The sequence below is a fragment of the Ptychodera flava genome, chromosome 8 (assembly GCF_041260155.1).
Source record: "Ptychodera flava strain L36383 chromosome 8, AS_Pfla_20210202, whole genome shotgun sequence".
NCBI lineage: Eukaryota > Metazoa > Hemichordata > Enteropneusta > Ptychoderidae > Ptychodera > Ptychodera flava.
In genome coordinates, this window is record NC_091935.1 from 23,448,990 (window position 1) to 23,470,612 (window position 21,623).

General features: G+C 37.1%; 1 protein-coding gene across 2 annotated transcripts in view; it reads right to left on the bottom strand.

Moving 5' to 3' along the window:
- Positions 1-12,944, bottom strand: part of LOC139138821 (kelch-like protein 38) — an 87,485-nt gene extending 74,541 nt beyond the window's left edge. The window contains exons 1-2 of one of the 2 annotated variants that reach the window (XR_011553678.1): positions 12,854-12,944; positions 9,961-10,132 (exon numbers count right to left, since the gene is read on the bottom strand). The gene's annotated coding sequence lies outside the window, so the exon portion shown is untranslated. Of the gene's footprint in view, positions 1-9,960; positions 10,133-12,853 lie in introns of those variants that run through there. The other variant, XR_011553675.1, reaches the window with a different exon arrangement.
- Positions 12,945-21,623: the final 8,679 nt, after the last annotated feature.

A 21,623-nucleotide genomic window follows, 5' to 3' on the forward strand; every position in this document is an offset into this window, starting at 1 on the left:
TTCGAACGATGCAGATCGTGCTTTTTTGCGTACCAGTATATTGACTTGTAATTTTGTGGATCGAGGCATAGACAGTAGAGGGGGAAAATTGTCGAGGACACTGTCCGCATCCGGCGCCAAGCGACACACTGCTGGAATCGGTGAAATCTGTAACTCGAACGCACCAAGTATGGTGAAAATACCTCATGCCAAAATGTACGCACTTCGACGTGCTCATCGACGTTCAACGTGAATTTATGTTTGTAAATCTACCAATATAGCGGCGTTTGACGCAAAACAATGAAAACGATACTATGTTGACAGGGTGGAGTACCCACTAATGCGCGAACCTGGGATTGAGAACGGCGGCTTTAACCACCCCAAGTAAATAATGCTTAGTCCGTTGGATATCTCTTGCCATGCAAAGTGCGATGGTGAAAAGCGATTTCCATGCAAAGGTCAAGTCAATAGAATGACTAGGAATATCCATTGCTATCTTTTGTTTCGGATCTTTTTTGTACTTTTGTCAACAGATCAATACGCTTGGTTGAGCTTGACAGTTATAATTTTCACAAGAGTTTGTTGTGTAATAGCAGAGACAAGTAAGCATCTATGCAAAATTGTGCCAGGCTTTATTTACAGAGATGGATGACAAGTTAGTTAGGGGAGAACCATTTGATTTCTGGGGGGGTATAGAGGATTTGAGAAGAAAAAAAATTTGTCAACAGGTGAGAAGAAAAAACAAATTGATTCTGTCATGGCCTGAGGAAAAAAAATTGTCATAATAGACAGAAGTGAAAAAAAAATTGTCACAATGCACCCAGAAATTAGCAAAATTTGGAATTATTCTCATGTATTCTTTGCCGGCGCTATGGCAGCGTAAATTTTTTTACCACAAGCAATTCTTATGTTTTTTTCCCAGCACTTATGATATAAGTATGCGCTACATAGGTCTACTTTACACCTCAGTACACTCAATGTTTTCCTTCCCTTTTCTGACCCAAGAAATCATATTTCAGGATTTCTGTTGCAATATCTCAATGGCATAGGCACTATCTAAAGGGGACTATTTGACTTCTGTAAATTGTGAAAATTTAAAACACAAGACAGGAGTCAATAAACTAGTGTTAAGACACTGTTAAGACGAATCACTCAATCAACAAACTGGTTTACCGGGGACTGAGATCACATGACCATGGTCAAAGCACTATCGATTCACCGGTGTCTAGCCATGTATTCCATAGGGATAGCCTATGAGTCCGTCCCAGGGGTGGGTAGGTGTTTTGTTGTATTGCTAATAAAGGTTTATTCTACCAAACTTTGGTGTTTTCGTCTTGCACTGCCCTTGACAATCTTGCGTAAACGTTTTATCAGCATGCTGAATCTATTATTTGACCAGTTTGATTGTCTAATTCGCCAAAGCAAGCAAGGTAGTAATTTAGTCTATTATCTGATGAGTTTGAGTGCCTAATTAATTTGCCAAAGTAAGCGAGGGTAAATTACTAATCTGTGGACGCTGTCACCAGATTATCACCGGATTAACTTTGACAAAGTCAACAACGAGCGAACCAGCAAGGTATATCTTCAGTTATATCAATAATAGACTAAATTACTACCTTGCTTGCTTTGGCGAATTAGGCAATCAAACTGGTCAGATAATAGATGCAGCATGCGGATAAAACGTTTACGCAAGATTGTCAAGGTCAATGCAAGACCAAAACACCAAAGTTTGGTAGAATAAACCTTTATTAGGGAGCCTTCAGTAATTACAGGGGGGTGGGCCAGGGAAGTTTCGCGAACACCTGTACCGTAAAATGTGACCCTCCCCCCTATCCTCCTGTCTAAAATGTGACCCTCCCCCTTGTCCGACATTCTAAAACTTGACCCTCCCCCCCCCCCAACCACTGCGGTATTCTCCCCGGGAATAACTGAAACAGTATCAGCTAATTTACATAACAATTAGTTCAATTGTTATGTTAGGGACAACTTACAGAGGGGAGGGCTGGTGTATTTGGAGGGACAGTCGCAATTTATTACACAAGAATTTTTGAAGAGATATGGTATTTCATACAGTTTAGGGAGGGTCACCATATTTTGTGCAACTATAAGAAGGTAAGATATAGCTGATTTAGTGCTTCATCCAGAAATATCAAATCATAATACATGGAGTCTATCAGGCAAATTATTGACAATTTACCCTCACAAAACATGATATATCTGTATTTTATATATGTTTGATAATGTATTTAAATGTACTTTGCTTGAATAGGGAAGTAAAATGAACATTTGTGTACAATAAATTGATTTCTGAATTTCATCTAAAAAGTTGGTTCACTATCCATGGTGTTTATGATGAAATATGAATAGTTTTTTCCAATACCAAAATAGGTAAATCTTTGCATTTGTGTACTCTTGATTATTGATATTAATTTTCTTGATTAGACTAGAGTGGTTACAAGTCTATGGTTGTGTAAGAAATTTGATTTTGGAATTTCACCAAAATGTCATTCAATACACTATGCATGGGGGTCTATGATGAAACTATGAATAATTTTTTTCAGTACAAAATTAGATAATCTGTGCATTTATGCATGCTTGATTATTTAGATTATTGTTCTTTATTAGACTACAGTGGTTACAAGTCTATGGTTGTGCAAGAAATATGATTTCGGAATTTCACCAAAATGTCAATACACTATGCATTGGGGTCTATGATGAAACTATGAATAATTTTTTTTCAGTACAAAATTAGATAAATCTGTGCATTTATGTATGCTTGATTATTCATATTATTGTTCTTGATAAGACTAGAGTGGTTACAAGTCCATGGTTGTGCAAGAAATTTGATTTTGGAATTTCACCAAAATGTTGATTCACTATGCATTGGGGTCTATGATGAAACTATGAATAATTTTTTTTCAGTACAAAATTAGATAAATCTGTGCATTTATGTATGCTTGATTATTAAGATTATTGTTCTGGATTAGACTAGAGTGGTTACAAGTCTATGGTTGTGTAAGAAATTTGATTTTGGAATTTCACCAAAATGTCAATTCACTATGCATGGCGGTCTATAAGTGTGTGCGTATTTTGTTGGTGATTTCCTATTCAGGAAATATCACACGGACAATCAAAGTTTTGGCCATAATATCAGCTTCTGTCAAAAGTGACCCTCCCCCCAAGATAGGTTTATGAAAAGTGACCCTCCCCCTTGAACTGTTTTCTAAAAAGTGACCCTCCCCCCAATTCCCCCGGCCCATCCCCCTGTAATTACTGAAGGCTCCCTTAGCAATACAACAAAACACCTACCCACCCCGATGGGGACGGACAAATGGGCTATCCTTTATGGTATTCGGAGGAATGTGAGGGGGAAGGGCCGGAAATCAGGGTCACTAAAAAAATTGAAAACTTCAAAATGTGGAGAGGAAGAAGGGGGGTGGGGTTACTCAATTTTTCGTGCGAAATAAATTGAAACACATCTCAGATTGCACCATTGCACATATCCATTTCTCAAAATTTTCAATGCGAGAGGGGGCACCCCCTTTCGTGCTCTCCCCTTGGGTCTTCTAACAGTTTTACTGGTAAAAGACAAATTGAACATACCTCTCGGATTGCACTACACTACACCGTGGCGCATATCTATTTCTCGAAATTTTCACAGGATCTAGGACAAAACTGAACTGTTGTGAATTCATCCTTATTATCACAGAAACATGTTTAATTTACCTCAGTTTAATGACCATTTTGACAGTTAAACATACCATATTCCTGCTTTTCATTAGAAGCTGGCAGCTGGAGAAATGACACAAGAAGTTCACAGATTTTCCGTTCCTGTATATTCATTTGTCTTCAGTCTCTGGCAAACAGAACTGTTTTTCACAAATTATATTGTCATTGTTTGGTTGTTGAATATTGTGACTCAAACACTGATCAGGCAAAAATGTAAAAAAAATGTCAGTGTTCAATGTCATTTTCAAACAGTGTTACCGAGTGCAAAATAAACTGAAATCAATTTCTCAAAATTTCAATACGACAGGGGGAACCCCCTCTCGGGCTCTCCCCCTTGGGGTATTCTAACAGTTTCACTTAGTAAAAAAGTTAAAAAACACCTCTCAGATTGCACCAGACTGCACCATTGCACACATCAATATCTTAAAAATTTCCATGCAAGATAGGGGAAAGCCCCTGTGACACTTTCCCCCTAAGCCTCTCGCGTGTTCTCGCCCTGTACTGTCAAATTCTGCCCGGTAAGATATCCTTGTGAAAACTCTGTCATGATACCCATCCAAATTAAACAATATACTATATGGTTAGATACTGCGAGAGCTTTTATATCTTTATTTAATGTGACTTTGAATTTCATTTTGATGGGTTCACCTTTTTTGAACCATCATGAGATAACTGATGATAGTCTAGCAGGGTACATCAGGATTTGAAAGTCTTTACTGTTGCTTTGTTTTGTAAATTTTACAATTACATGTATTGGTATTTAACTTTAAGTGGGGGGTCAGTCAAAATATTAGAGTTAGAGAGAGGGAGGCTACTCAACTTCATCATGGTTGGTGGGGGGGAACACTCGAAATTTCGGAGTTTCAGGCCGCAAATAATGACGACTCCCTTATATTATACAACGCATTACATACTTGATGACCAACAAAAAAATTGCACTGCTACTGCATTGGAAAAAAAATTGATGCAGGTCTGACAGTAGAAAAAAAATGCTGTCCCTCTAACCAGGAAAACAAAAATTGCTCCCATACCCACTTCCTCCATACCCCCCCCTCCCCGAAATCAAATGGTTCTCCCCTTATCTGGATACTTCCACTTCCAAGTCCACTCGTAAATTTCAGCGGAAAAGAGCTGTTTGTTGGAATGACGAGCTGGATAGACTCTGGCGACAGACGCGTCTCAAAGAAAAGAGTTATCTAAAAGACGGACCGAAGAGCGGACTTTCTAAATTCTAGGCATCTATTTGATAAAACGCTGAAGAAGACGAAACGTGCTCATCAAAAACAGTTACAGAACGATTTGGAGTCCGTCATCTCGAGTGACCCGAATTCATTCTGGAATTCGCTAAATAATCTGGGCCCGCGAAAGCTCTCATGTATTCCCATGTAGAAGTTGTTAACAATATGACGGCAGAAATATTGTTACAGAAAGTAGAGTACTATGACACTGGAAAGATGATTTTAAAGGGCTCTACATAGGCTTCGGTGCCTATGAAAACTTTGATGACGGTTTTTATGAAAGAGTTACGTGATGTACTGAGGAATTTATTGATGAAGTCCCTCTGTATGAAGTTAATGGCCAAAATGAGCTCAACAATGATATTACATAAGTCGAGGTTGAAATGGTGGCAGCACGTTCAGCAAAGGGGAAGGCAGTAGGAATAGATATAATCCCTTACGAGGTTCTTAAAAACAGCGCTACCATTTCGTTTCTGCGGACACTATTTCAGCTTTGCTTTGATGAAGGTATTATGCCGTCTGTATGGTCTAAGGCCATTATTTCTCCAATTCCAAAAAGTGCATTGAGCGCTCCTAGAGTACCACTTAAATATCGCAGATTTAGTCTTCTCTGTACAGTTTACAAATTGTATAGTGCTGTTCTGAACAATAGAATTATGAAGTATTTGGATCATAATAATATGTTAGTTGATTAGCAAAACGGTTTTCGCAGAAACAGAAGTTGTCAGGATCATGTGTTTACCTTGTCATCCATTCTTCGCAATCGCAAAAACGTAGGACTTGCTTTATGAATTTGAAAAAAGCTTTTGATTGCGTCAATCATCAGTTGTTATTCTCTAAATTAAGGTATTTTGGGCTTGTGGGGAAATGTTTAGAGCGATCAAGTGTATTTACAGAGCACCTGTTTGCAGCGTCAATGTCAATGGTAAATATACAGAGTGGTTTGAAATACTAAATGGCGTACGACAAGGTGATGTTTTATCACCTACGTTATTTTCTGTATACATCAATGATTTAGCAGTGAGTATCAATGACTTACGTTTAGGGATCCCAGTTAAAGATTTCAAGGTGTCTATTCTTCTATACGCAGACGATATTGTCATTTTAGCCGAAAACGAAGAAAATTTACAATCATTGTTGTCAGTTGTTCATAATTGGTGTTTAAAATGGCGTATGGTAGCTCATGATTCTAAATCACAGGTCGTTCATTTTAGACCAACTCATATACAACGTAGTACTTTTAAATTTTGCCTCGGAAACAAAGTCCTTACCTATACAGATAAATATACAAGATATAAATACCTTTGGGTTATTTTTCATGAGCACTTGAATTTTGACTTTACTGCGTCTACACTTGCTGACTCTGCTGGAAGAGCCCTGGGTGCCATAATGTCTAAATTTTCCCTCGAAAGACATGGGGTTGGTACATACTCGTATATATTTAATATAGGAGTTGTTCCCATTATGGATCATTGTAGTCGAGTATAGGGCTTAAGAAATTCAGGTGCTGCGATTCAGTCTAAAGTAGAGCGATTCGTTTCTACCTTGGGGTTAATCGCTTTGCTCCCATTCACGCCATTACTGGAGATACGGGATGGGCCTCTTCACGGGAAAGACGGAAGTTGAATATGATAGGAATGTGGAACAGGTTACCTGTGATGCCTGATAACAGGCTCACGAAGAAAGTTTTCATTTGGGATCTTAACATTAATAATAATAACTGGTCCCCAGAGATTTATGATGTTTTCAATGAATTAGGAAGGGCTGACATATTTGATTCTGTCGTATCATGTAATCTGTCCATTGTAAAGGACCTATTATATAATCACACAAAACAGGAATGGGCTATAGCTCTGTACAGAGCAAACCCAAGCTACGTACGTACGTAACTTTTAAAGAGACCTATGGCCCTGATCTGAAGAGCACCTAAAGGAAAATCTATGTCGGAGCCAGAGGTCTCTCATTGCTCAGTGGAGATCAGGTACCCTCCCCCTGCGTATTGAAGCGGGTAGATTTCAAGACCTAAACGTAGAAGATAGAATTTGTGAACTTTGTGATTTGCGTACCCAAGAAACAGAAACGCATTTTCTGTTCTACTGTAAGGCATATGGCCATCATCGTAGAATATTATGTGGCAAAATTACAGAAAAATTAGCAAACTTCAGTGACTTATCAGACCCTGAAAAGTTAAAATTCTTATTTACAAATTGTTGTAGACCGTTAGCACGCTTTGTCGAAGCAGCTTATACTGTCAGGAAAACCTTTTTGTATCACCTGTGCTAATTTATTTTACTTTAATGCTTTGAAGTGACCTGTAAGCCCGTGTGGGCTAGTTGCATGTATTGTATTTTACAGTTTGGTATATTGTATTTTGTCACATTTGCAGCGGAGAGCTGCGAGTGCGAACGTCACTCTCATAAATATCCATACCAATAGGCTCGCTTGAGGTAAAGTATAGTTAAAATAATGGTCAATAGATGTGATAAACGTTTTGTCATACACTTGCTGGAACCTGCTATGAACTGTTGTTTATAAGGGTTATCATAGATCTTGGGAATCCAGTACAGGTGTGGCAGTACATTGTCATCACTGGCTAAGGATATGCCAAACTCTCTCATCACGGATGCATGATTAAGCAAAATATCTTCTTCGCATGAGGTCGAAAGAGAATATGCGTTATTTCTCTGATCTGAATGAAGTTTCAGTTCAACCACTAAGCACTGAATATAATAGCTCTTGCAGACAAAATAATGTGTTAGAGGCTTTGTCTGCAGGTACGACCACAGGGGACCAGGAAAAACAAATAAATAAATTAATTAATAAACAAAAAATAAACAATCATACAAACAATCATACAAATACATAAATAATCAATACACAGACAAACATAAGAAATAGATAAACAAAAAACTAACATACATTATCATAGAACGTTGAATAAATAACAAACATACTAACAAATAAATGTATACACACATGCATATATATAAATATAGTATAGATGTATATAAATATATATACACATTAATTATATTATATTTATATATGTGCATATGTGTATACATTTGTTTGTTTATTTGTTTGTATGTTTGTGTGTGTGTATGTATATAATGTATGTGTGTGAGTGTTACAGACAACAGCATATTAATAAAAGAGTGAAATGATTGACTGAACAGCTCATGCAACATATTCAACATGCGACGGCAGTACCACTATCGTCGCATGTTGCATGAGCTGTTCAGTCAACCATTTCAATCTTTTCTCAATATGCTGTTGTCTCTAGCACTTACTCACACACATACATACATTATATACACACACACACACACACACACATACACACAAACATACACACAAAAAAGAAATGTATATACACACATGCACATATATAAATATAATATATATATATATTATACTTATGTATATGCATGTGTGTGTGTACATTCGTTTGTTTATTTGTTTGTATGTTTGCTATTTATTCAACTGTCGATGTGCTGTGTTTGTTTGTTTATCTATGTCTTTATATTTGTGTGTGTTTATGATTTATTTATGTATTTGTATGCTTGTTTGTATGTTGTTTATTTTTTGTTTTTATTTATGTATGTGTTTTGTTTGTTTGTTTGTTTTTTCCTGGCGCCCTTGTGGTAAGACAACATATTCATCATGCGAGGCACCTAGGCATTTGCGTACTGCAGGGTCTACAAAGGCTAATTTTGTGTTAATGACTGTATTTGAAGCATGAAGACGTACAGTGCGGGCTTTCACCTTATCTCAGACAGCACTAAATGAGTCCGAAAGGCATTCTGCGTGAACATCTCCAAGTGTTGCCCATTTCCTTGCAAAAGATTCTGCAGCATCAATATGGTCTTAAAATTTAAGTTAATTTTACTTTAGGTGACCCACGATATTTAGGGCCAAACTGGAACAGCTGCATGTCATGGAGTCTGCTATTATCAATGATGTTAAAGTCAGCGGTTATTACATGACCAAGAGGTTTGTAACAAAAGGGAGATGATATGCAATTGCAAGTGGTGTTGCTGGTATCCAAATCCTTTAAGGCCCTATTGTAATTGAAAAGTTTCCTGCCTATGTTCTTACTGTATGAATAGGAAAACATTAAGGGATTCTTGGAATTTGAAGTATGGTGGAATCTTATCTATAACTTGCTTATTGTGAAAAATATTGCTGATGTTGATTTTGTCAATCCCTTTGTTTACAAACCGCAATGGAAAAACTAATCTTTGGTCAGTGTTGGAACATTCCGTCTCGACAGGTTTAAAAAGACGGTACCTAGCTATATCACATATGTTAGCTACTAACCGATATTCAGGTGTTCCAGGGTTAGTTATACCCATCATTTCAACACTGGACTGTAATGATCGTAACTTAGGCAGTGAGTATCAAAACAACGCAGTTCGTATTTTATGAACACCTAATGGTTGATTTAATAAGGGCAAATGATAACTGAATTTGGGGTAATTGGTCTTATTATTGTGCCTATGTCCATGGCTACGTCTCCTCCTTCGGTGAGAACTAAATAAACCCATGACATTGACACTATTACCCCTAGGGCCTGAGAGGTTGCCAACACTAAGAATGTTATCATTACAGCCATAGGGCATAGCTGTACCAAGCTCAGTGATCCAGTGGTGTTCGCGTTGTTTACGATAGCTCCTGCTCAGTTTAGGACCATTGGAGGGGTGTTATATCTTCATCAGTATTCTTTTAAATTCAAAATAGACTGCAGGCGGCATTAAAATTGGATAGTTTTTCTCCTGTCTCCCCACGTATAAAAGACCACACAAAGTACATTCTATGCCATAAATGATGTTTCTTGATTGGCACGAAAGGTTCAAAGGCCTTTGTGTGATATAGTTTTTAGAAAAGTTACTCTGTATCACAATGTCTGGAATGAGAACGGCACAGGTTATGCAATTCTTTGTGTGACAGGGTGACACAGAGCAATCACACTCTATGTTCTCTTTCACAAAATCAGTTAAAATTACCAGTGGGCTCAGTCCAACTGATGAAGCATTTGCCCAGGATGTTCCTTCAGGGGTAGTTTTGTCGATCCGGTCTTGACCCAAACCGGTATTCTTTATTCTGTTATTCATGAAAGGATTACCGATTAAATCAGGTTGTTGATAGCCTCGGGGACTTGGATGTCCACCAGCAAGCATATCCACCTGGGAGTAGCAATAGGACGTCAAAACAAATTCAATAATCCAAATCATACAAGGTAATAAATTACCAGGTCCTTGTGTATAAAATATGAAAAAGAAAATATTTACAAGATAATGAAGGACCATCTTGAACAACGAATACTATAATAAGTGGTGGTACCAGGTGTCCGGAATGGAGAGAATACCCTGCTAGCATGCTACACCCGTATACATACACCCGAAAAGCATGGCATCTGAAACATGTGAAGTGTCAAAATCAATGGCAACTCAATGAAGCTACCGTAAAAGGTCAAAGTTGGAAAACTGTCACGCATCATTTGTGTAACATTTGTGTCATATTTGGAATACATGTCCCCATATCTACCATAGAATTTCTTAAAAGATCTTGCAAGTTTACTTTCCGAGAAACCCTGCCTCACTAACTTAGAAGCCAATGAGGCATGTCGTTCTCGAAAATCATCATATGACTCGCAAGCTCTACAGTATCTAAGGAGCTGTGAAATATGTACACCATACGCTGGAGCATGCAGATGGAATGTTGCACGCGCACGACAAGTAGGTAAAGTTAATAATTTTAAAATTAAAACCATCCCTCTTGTCATATAGATTTGTGTACAGAGCATGATGTCTTGTTTGGATAAACAGATCAAGGTATGAAGCTGAATTCGCACTTTCTGTTGTTTCTTTATCTCTAACTCATCTGGATAAATATAATTCAGATAAGGGACCGTTCAGTTTTTTATGGCCGGGGGGGGCCGGCAAAATCCAGGGGGGGTCATCGTAATTTTGGAATCCGCAAAGGGGGGGGTCATCGCTTTTTCACTGGTAGGAAAGGGGGGGTCACCACATTTTCAAAAACATAATACCAACAATAAAGTTCACTTTATGCCATGGCCATGATCGACCCTCTTTACCGGCGGGCCGCCTTCGGCGGCCCACTACAATAAATATACATTATGTATTACCCATGACCCTCTTAACGGGCAGACGCCTTTGGCGGCCCATTCCAATTAGGTTTACTTCATGCAATGGCCATGATCCGACCCTCTTTACCGGCGGGCCCCCCCCGGCGGCCCCCAACAAAAAATTGACTTTATGTAATACCCCACGGCAATCTTACTGTAAAATTCCCATTTAAGCCGCAGCTTGTATTAGAAACATTTTTGAGGGACCCTGGGATCACGCACATGAATAATGGTAATGGCCGCGCGCCTTCAGCGGCCCTGTCTAGTAAAGTCTACTTTATGCAATAGCAATGATCGACCCTCTTTACCGGCGGGCCACCTTTGGTGGCCCACTAGAATAAAGTTGACTTTACGTAATGGCTCATGACCCTCTTAACCGGAGGGCTGCCTTTGGCGAACCACTCCAATAAAGTTTACTTATACAATGTCCATGGACATGAGTTGTCTATGGAAATGAAGTTAAAAATTGCCTTACAGTCGTCCTAATTAACAGACGTTTCAATGGATGTGGCTGAGAAGTTTGTGCACTGGCATCTCTGCTACACGAATAAAGTGCGCCACGTACCGGAGTTCAAATCCAAACCATGCGGGTAAATTTGACATATGGGTTTTGGTTATTTTTCAGGGGGGGGGGGTGTCATCAATTTTTTTCGTCTGACAAAGGGAGGTCATCTTTTTTTCACAAAAAAATGCAGGGGGGTCTATATTTTTTTGAACACCGGCGACAAGATTTGCCGGCCCTCCCCCAGGCCGTAAAAACTGAACGCTCCCTAATTTGATATGTTTGGATTATTCAAACTTACGAAGTCATCAATATACCTGTGTGTGTTATTATAACGTTTTGCAAGAAACTCCATGCAAAGTAAGGGAAAGTGGAAACAATTCATGGTTTAGGGACTGGTCAGTTTCTTCGACCAAGGGGTGGTGGACTTTTTGCAGACATCAAAAAGTGGCCGGGAACCCCGCCCCGTTTTGTACTTTCTAAAACAGCGTGACTCCCCTATTCCAACTTTCCAAAATTAAACAGGGTGACCCCCCTTTCCAACTTTCAAAACAGGCTGTCACCCCTCCCGAGACAAAGTTAAAACAAAAAAACTGAAATGTAAAATCAGTATATGTAATTGTATTCTGTCATTCTGTTCTTGGTGAAATCGTTAGCCTGTCCATTGTAATATATGAATTTCACATTTTCAACAACGCTTATTGCAAATGACGTCATTTTTTCACTCATTAATAAGCATAAATAAATATTTTTTCGCATTTCCGCATAAAACGACGAAAATAAAACTTGCTAGTGTTACAATAGCCGCTAAAAGTCAAACTAATTCGTATGAATTTATGGCTCAGAGTACAAACTGCAACCACAGGGTGCCCAGACATCTGGTTGTTGTTGTTTGTATTGTTGTTTATGCTTGTTAGTCATGTTTTGTTGACCAATAAAATTCAACGAACATAACTGTTGTGTTGTTGTTGGTTCAAACGTAATGTAGATGTCATAAGAAACGCTACAAGGACGCTATCACTATTTTACGTCCCTCCCAACGTACACTTCCTAAGTATATAAAGAGAGTGTACGTTGGCAGGGAGGTAAAATAATGATAGCGTCATTGTAGCGATTCTTTAGTCATGCTGGAAGTTATTGGCTATTATCATAATTTGCTCATTTCTGCATATTAAATGACTTTCTGTGATTACGTCATGAGTAAAACTGAATGCAGTGGATTCAATCAGACTTCCAAGGTACGTTTAACATACTTACTTTTGACTATGTGGCTGTAGCGAAAGATTCAATCCTAGAACCGTTGTTCCTGCTATCTCTTTGCCAATCTTCAAAATTACAGTTATGGAAGCATTTTAGATGGATCCATGGTATATAGCATGTGTTACAGCACAGCATATAGAAAATGACCATGTCAGGCTGAAAATTAATTTCTTATCCAAAGGACTAGGAAATATTAACTTATTAACTATTATTGTAAATACATGTATTTATATGGTATGGCATAACCTGACAGGCCTTTGCACAAAGGTACAGAACCTTTGTACCAAAGGGCATCTATAATCACTAATATACCAGTGCACATTGGGATGCGGTACAGAACCTATTAGCTTGCACTTGGTATACGTATGTAAGGTTATCTTAAAAGGTGAGTCAGTTCATTTGCATCTCATTTGCATGTCTGTGTGTGTATGTATGTTTGTACTATTTGGTGTACAGATGCATGCAGAGGTGTAGTTGTGGAACTGCAGCTATCTGTAGCTGGGTAGCGTACGTGTATACGGGTCATCAAAAGGTCAACCCCGCCGACCTTTTGATGACCCGCGGCCGCATAGACGCACGCTACGCCGCCACAGATAGCTGCGTTTCCACAGCTTTACCACACCGCGGCGATTTTTTTAACACAGCGCGGTGATTGTCGTTTTTGTCCACGGTACGAGCAGGGGTGGAGATGTGAATTTGTCCAGATGAAATGAATATGCCAGCGTCAAAAATATGCAAATGAGGGGGAAAAAGGAAAAATCCTGCAAATTACTAAAACTTAGCAACCGTAAATCAATTTGGTTAAAACTTGGTATGCAGGTTCCTTTAGGTATTCTAAGTTAGATGTGTACAAATTGGGGTGAAATTTATATGTTTGTATTTTTGGGGTGATTTTTGAGTTTTTAGTCAAAAAATCTTCTCTGATATCACTTGTCCAATTACTTCAAAAATATATCCATGTTCTTCGGGATAACCTCAGTCAAGTTTGTACAAATTGTAGTGAAATTTTCATATTTTTAATTTTTGGGGCAATTTTCCCAAAAGTTGGTCATTTTTTCTTAAAAACTACGCGTCTGATTGCTTTGATATTTGGTATACAGGTTGCTAGTGTTTATCTTAATATGATATATTGAAATTAGGATGAAATCGGCAATTTTGTATTTTGGGGGCTATTTTTGCCATTATTGGTCAAAAATTTCCTTACTAAAAAACTAATTGGCTAATAGCTTTGATATTTAGTAGACATATTCCTACAGATCACTTTAAAAAATCAGATATGTTCAAATTATGATAACATCTTTAATTATCTTACATAAGTTTACAGCAATTTTTGCCATATTGGTCAGGTCGACCTGAAGTGGGCTATCAAAAATTTCCTCCTTCATCAACACATGTGTCACAAAAAGTTATTCTCTACATAATACAAAGGAGCTCTATTGGCTGCTAGGTTGCTTGTTTTAAATTTTCAGAGAAATATCTTCAATTTTGTATTTTTGTGAAGTTTTTTCCTTATTTTTGAGTTTGGTTTGTAAATCCGTACAAATGTTCTCATACATATATTGCCATGTCAGAATGAAATGAATATTGTAATATTTTTTTTCTTTGTTGTTTTTGGTAAAAATATCTTTAGAACAACCACTTCAAATGCTGGCATGAAGGTTCCATTTAGTGGTAGTACCATAACTTATTCAGATTGTGTTGATATGCACAAATTAATAAATATAGTGAAAACATTTTCTTATTTTTGGCGATTTTATACCTACAGGAACTTACAGTAGTAATGTGGCGATTGAGTAAGCATTTGATAAGGTAAACTATATTTGGAGTTCTAATGCAGCGAAAAATTTATTAGAGAGCAAAGTTGAAGGTGATTTTAGCAATTTAGTCTCCTACAAATATATTCGATAACTTTTTCAATGTTTAAGAGTATCAAGGTTGTAAATACTTCACATATTTCATTTCCTGCCATCTGGTCATTCTATCCCTTTATGTAAACATGGTCAATACCAAGGGGTGGACCATTTGATATCCTTGGGGGAGGGCTGGAAGATTTTCAGAAAAAAAAGATTCCCAGCAAATATCAATTAAAAACAGCCAGTGAAGGCTTGGCAAAAAGAAAAGGTGGAAGAGGGGGAAAAAAATGTACAATGGATCAGGTAACAAAAAACAATGCTACCTCATCAATCTTCCAGACCCCCCAGGATATCAAATGGTCCACCCCTGATGTCTTTGTGCATACAATTAACCGTGCAGTGTATCTCAGTTGAAGATGTGAAATTAGGTCAGGATTTGAAAGGAATAGTCAAGTTCACTACAGTTAAGATTTTTAAGTTGACCTCAATGTCATCATCCTTGTGTAAGTTTTGTAAGTTGTCCCAAAAGTGGAAGAAAACAATGGTTACTTTTCCCTGTAGGGTTTCTGAGTTAATGGTTGTATGTTGAAATCTCTCCCTGTATCTGGTGTATGGGCAAAATGTAAACATATATTGGTTGTGTATGTTATGTATTTAAGTCAATGTCATCTATTGCTCATGAAAAATCAAGAAAAGTTTGCTATGTGCTTGTAAAAGATAACATATTTGTCAACACATATAAACTGCCTTACGGGTTGATTGTCTGAAAAATTATTATATAAGTAGAAAGAGGACTAGAAACTATAATCAAATTGATGTAATATATTCACCCTGAATGCCCGTATATTTAAATATTTTATAATTACATTCAGGTGTTTGTTAGTCCCCCCAGAAGTAGTAGTTTTGGTCATGTCCATGTGTCTGTCTGTTCATGCGTTTGTGTGTCCCTACCAAGCAGATTTTTTTTACAGATTTTATTCGAAGTTGGTACAAGGACATTGACCTATGTCATACATATGCACATCAATTTCTTTCTTGATATGATCCAATATGGCCGCATGGTGGCCATTTTGTTATTACAAGTGTTTTTTCATGTCTGGAGCTGTAACTCAGACATATTTCAACCAATATCCTTCAAAATTGGTCCAAGGACATTGACCTATATCATACATATGCATGTCATCGTCGTAAACCACCCGCCTCTTTACAGCAACAGCTCAGCGCTACCCGTCAAGAGATTTGATTTTTGCATAGGTCAGCGGAGCGGAAATTATTGCTCTGGCTCGCGAGAATGATGCATGTCGATTTGCTTCGTGATATTATCTAATATGGCCATAGGGTCCTCAATCTCAGATGATATTGATGATGATGATGATGATTAAATATTTAAAAATGGAGAAAAATAAAATATATTTGGACTTTGTAAATTTGTTGTTGTTGTTGTTTTTATTATTGTTGTTGTTATTGTTGATAGTATTTGCAGAAAAGAACAAAGTATGCACTGTGAAATTCAATACAGCCTAACTTTAATTAGTCAATATGATATGGCCGCTGCGTGGCAACCATTTTGTAACAATTTTTTTTCATGTCCGGAGCCATACTCAGACATGTCTCAACCAATTTCTTTTAAGGTTAAGTATATGGGGGCCCGTTCTGGTCAAAATTATGTTTTATAAATTTTAGTATGTTAGAATTAATTTTATGTAGACTGGAATTAATTTACTAGCACCTCGAATTAATTGTATCTTTCTTCTAATTAATTTTTATATGCTTTAATTAATTTTGTGTAGTCATACCGAATTAATTTTATGTGTTCCAATTAATTATTTTTGCTTATCTTTGCTGTAATTAATTTTATGTAGTCTAGAATTAATTTTGCTAACATTTCAAATTATTTATATGTTTTTTATGTGCCGGAATTAATTTTATGTAGTCTAGATTTAATATATTAATTCCTTCAATTAATTTTGGGTTCAAAATGTTTTCACGTGCTGCAATTAATTGAATGTGTGCTAGAATTAATTTCTACTAGTGTCTTGAATTAATTTTGTGTTCGGTCGAAATAATTATGTGTTCGCTCGAATTAATTATGTCTTTGAGCAAATTAATTTTATGTGTTTGCTCGAATTAATTTTATGTGTTTGCTCGAATTAATTATATGTGTTTGCTCGAATTATTTTCGGCCGATCCCACAGTCCTTGCGCACGCTTTCTTAAATCAATATGGCGGCTCCCGACCGGAGTGGTTTATTCAGGCGTTCGAACCGTGATCTGTGAAAATGGAAATCAATACAATAAAGTGATCACAAAAACTTTTGTAGTGTCTCCTGTCTGAGGGATCGTGTATGTGATTGCCCATAGAGCGAAGCCTGACCAATTTTTATGTTTACGTCAGACGTGAACGTTCACCCTTTCTATCGGGCTTTGCCAATCATCGTGTACTGAAGTGTAGTGCAGTGTACCGTAAGCGTACGCAGCAATCGAAAATGAAATCTGCCGAACAGATATCTACGAATATGAAAACCAATAAAGAACTTATAATAACAATGACGACCAGGAAATGTCTCCAAGCTTGATTACTGTCAAATGCCCCTAATTACAAATATAGCATTCGGCAGTTTCACCTCTATCTGTATATGTAATACAGATAGACACAGGCGCGAAGCCGGCCTGTACATACCGGAGGAGAAAACAGGCCGGCTTCGCGTATAGCGACAGTTTCTCTGTGTCTATCTGTATATATATACAGATAGAGGTGAAACTGCCGAATGCTATATTTGTAATTAGGGACATTTCACAGTAATCAAGCTTGGAGACATTTCCTGGTGGTCATTGTTAAGTTCTTTATTGGTTTTCATATTCGTAGATATCTGTTCAGCAGATTTCATTTTCGCCTTGAATGCTGCGTACGCTTACAGTACAATGCACTACACTACAGTACACGATGATTGGCAAAGCCCGATAGAGAGGGTGAAAACACAAAATTGGTTGGGCTTGGCTCTATGGGCAATCACATACAAGATCCCTCAGACAGGAGACACCACAAAAGTTTTTGTGATCAGTTTATTGATATCCATTTTTACAGATCACGGTTCGAGCGCGCGCCTGAATAATACCACTCCGGGTCGGAAGCCGCCATATTGATTTAAGAAAGTGTGCGCAAAGGACTGTGGGATCGGCCGAAATAATTCGAGCAAACACATATAATTAATTCGAGCAAACACATAAAATTAATTCGAGCGAACACATATAATTAATTCGCACAAACACACAATTAATTCGAGCGTACACACACATAATTACTTAGACCGAACACAAAATTAATTCAAGACACTGGTAGAAATTAATTCTAGCACACATTCAACTTGCAGCACGTGAAAACATTTTGAACCCAAAATTAATTGAAGGAATTAATATATTAAATCTAGACTACATAAAATTAATTCCGACACATAAAATAAATAATTTGAAATGTTAGCAAAATTAATTCTAGACTACATAAAATTAATTACAGCAAAGATAAGCAGAAATAATTAATTGGAACACATAAATTGATTCGGTATGACTACACAATATTAATTAAAGCGTATAAAATTAATTAAAAGAAAGATACAATTAATTCGAGGTGCTAGTAAATTAATTCCAATCTACATAAAATTAATTCTAACATACTAAAATTAATAAAACATAATTTTGACCAGAACGGGCCCTCATAGAAGTACTACTAATTACAAAATTAAGTTGTGGTGTCATTTTCTTGAAACTTTGCACAAATATTCTTGGAAGTTGTGCAAGTGCAAAAATGAAATAAAAAATGGGGGTCACCATGCTCCTTTCCATGGAAACGGACGTTAAAATTGCGTCGTTAGAAATAAATAAAAATGATATAATTCACTTAAACTAAAGAAAGCAATTATAAAAAGCTTAGCAAAACGGTTAATTTTAATAAATACCAAGACTTAAGATCCATATCTATCGAATATATAGTTTTCATGATGTTGTAAAGAAATTTTACATAAGTATCGATTACAAAATGACGATATCGAAATTATATCACTACATAATTTTCGAACTTTTTCCCTGTCGCTCTGAATGGTGTCATTTTGACCAAACTTGGCGAATAAAATCCTGACATAATACCATTTTGTTTACACTTTTAATAAAAGGGTGTCACCATGCTACTTTTTACAATATCTCCAGGTGAATGGGTAATTTGCGCCATGTAAATGGGAGAGAAAGGTTAATTTTTCGCTCATATTGAATAAAAACCAGCTTCCTAGGGGGTCAAAATATTACAAGGTTATAGGTCACATGTATTTCTAAGAGACTGGGTTAAAAAATTAGGTAAAAGCGCAATTTCAACAATGACAGGTGATGTTAAATACATGCACAACAAAATAACCCATTTGCGGCAGGCTGGAGTTAAATCTGCGCAGAAGAACGTTCTAAAGCGTGTGCAAATCCGAATTTGTCACACTTTACCTTAAGTTGGTTCAAGAAAATAAACCTATGTCATACATGTGCGCATTAATTTGTTTCATAATGTGATCCAATATGGCCACCAATGACCATCAAAGATGCACATATTTTTCACCCAGCGTCATCCCACATTCACTTAACTACTACCATGTGTATGATGTGCTGATTCTGGACATGTGAACTTGTTCAAACAAACATGTTTTGTGTCATAAACATTTAACTTAGGTTAAAAAGGCCAACTCTGTCAAAATGCTACAACTCAAAGCTCAAGCCAGATTGCCTTGATGTTTGTTTTGTACATAGTACCTTGCACAAACTTTATAGATACTTTTTGTCCCACAAATACATGGCTATTTTTTGGTTAGCTTTGCTGTCAGCAATGCCGAGCTTAAAGGTGGCAATGTTTTATTTGTATATAAACAGAAAATTATCGGATGCTGCTTGTACTGTGGTCATAATTTTAAAAACGACTTTCATACATGATTGCATGTGGCACGTTGAACCACCCAATTCCACTGAGGTATTTAGTTTTGTATGGCTGTCACTGCTATTACTATTGCTATTAGCTGTGGAAATGCAGCTATCTGTGGCGCGGTAGCGTGCGTCTATGCAGGTCATCAAAAGGTCAACCCCACATCGGATAGCTCAGGCCCACCTCGTAGCAAAAATGGGTCAATTACGGTGACCCAACTTGGGTCGGGACTTTGAACGGCAAAATAAACCAAAGTGAGCGTAATTCAATAAAATGACCTATACGTGCCTGAACTCTGATTATTGTTCATTCCTTATATCCTTTTGTTAACAAAATCGTTGGTTCGTTTACATATTTCAGCTTATTTTCCAAGGGCTACTCAAGATTTTCACTCCGACCGGCCTTCTCTCTATTCACGTCCGAACGCATGTCGTTCTTATGAGCATATCAATAGAAGTCGGAATCCAATGCGAGATTGTCTTGGCAAGGCAGTCAGCATACTATATTGTACAAAAAGTGATGCAATGAAGTTGTTATGAATGAATCTAAAGGAAGTTGTAGTATACATAATATCTTGGAAACAACCAGCCTTTTATTTACAAAATTCAGGATGACATAAGTATCACAAAAAGTGTCATCAGTATAGACAGTAAACTTTGCTGCTTCATCCAGCAAGGTCAGGTTACTAATCACAACCTCTTATATGTAAATATGTATGAAGAAAATGCTTGGAAATTTTATTTGAAAGGTTTTTGTTTCTTTTCACTGTCATATTATATGTATTTGGAATTGTTTGTCAGTGTAAGTCAAGTAATGGCTTCTATTCAAATCCGTGGTTTGATGCTTTTAAATGTGGTTAGAAGGGCTTTAGAACAGATGTTCATATCTGATGCCACATGCTCCTAAGTATACAAAGGTTTGTGCTTCGAATTTTCCCCATTTGTCTATCATACGTCAGTACTTGTTTGACTGGATGTCAATTTTGTACAAACCGTTCTCATGTAGGCGTGGCAGTTTTGTTACAGAAGCTCTAAAGAATGCCAATTATTATTTGTTACCTGTATTAGTCTCCTGTTGTGCAACCATAGACCTTAGACATACCAAATATTGTCTACATTAATTAATTCTATGTAAAACAATATTATAAGAGGACACCTTCACTTTGGTACAGCAGATTGTATTACTAATTATGATATACTAGGTTGCATGATATTGTGTACATTTGTGAGCAACGGTTGCAACAGTTGCCAACCATTCCATAATTCAATGGACAGGGCATCAAAATTTGTTCAAATGCACTTGACTATGAACATAACAAGCTAAAGGTCCATAGAAGCTATTAAATATCGTGTATACACTCACTGAGTCTGGCTTCTCACATGTAACCAAATGTGAGCACAGTGTCATTGATGCTATTTTTCTCAACGGTGTAGGAAATCTCTCTCAAACTCTGCATTTCCTTTGTTTGTGTGCGCGTGGGTCTGGGTTGTATAAACTTAATAAAAAAGTACTTAATATTCCGTGTCATTATAACGTCATCATAAAATGCAAACCAAAGACCCCATTAATATTAATTAGCAAAACACCACTAGTCAGCGCTAGCTGAGAAATATGTCCACAACTAGAAATCTAGAAAGGGGATACATTCATGAATTTCCTCCCAAGTTTCTGGTTACCCTAATCAATCCAAATTTGCCTCCCATTTGAAACTTTTGAACACACTCTCTCTTTCTCTCTCTCAAACACAACGGATACATGCTCACACATAATGCATTCACATGTAAATGATTACAGCCTTGTCTGTAATGAACAGAAAGTTAAAAACTTCAATTTATTTTTAATAACAGGCCATTCCATAAAAAACATAAACTTTCCTTTTTTTATATTCAAATAGCTGTTGACAAGATTTTCAAATTTTTTGCTGGCTGACGATGTGTGTGTATGAATGGCATGGTGGTGAAGCA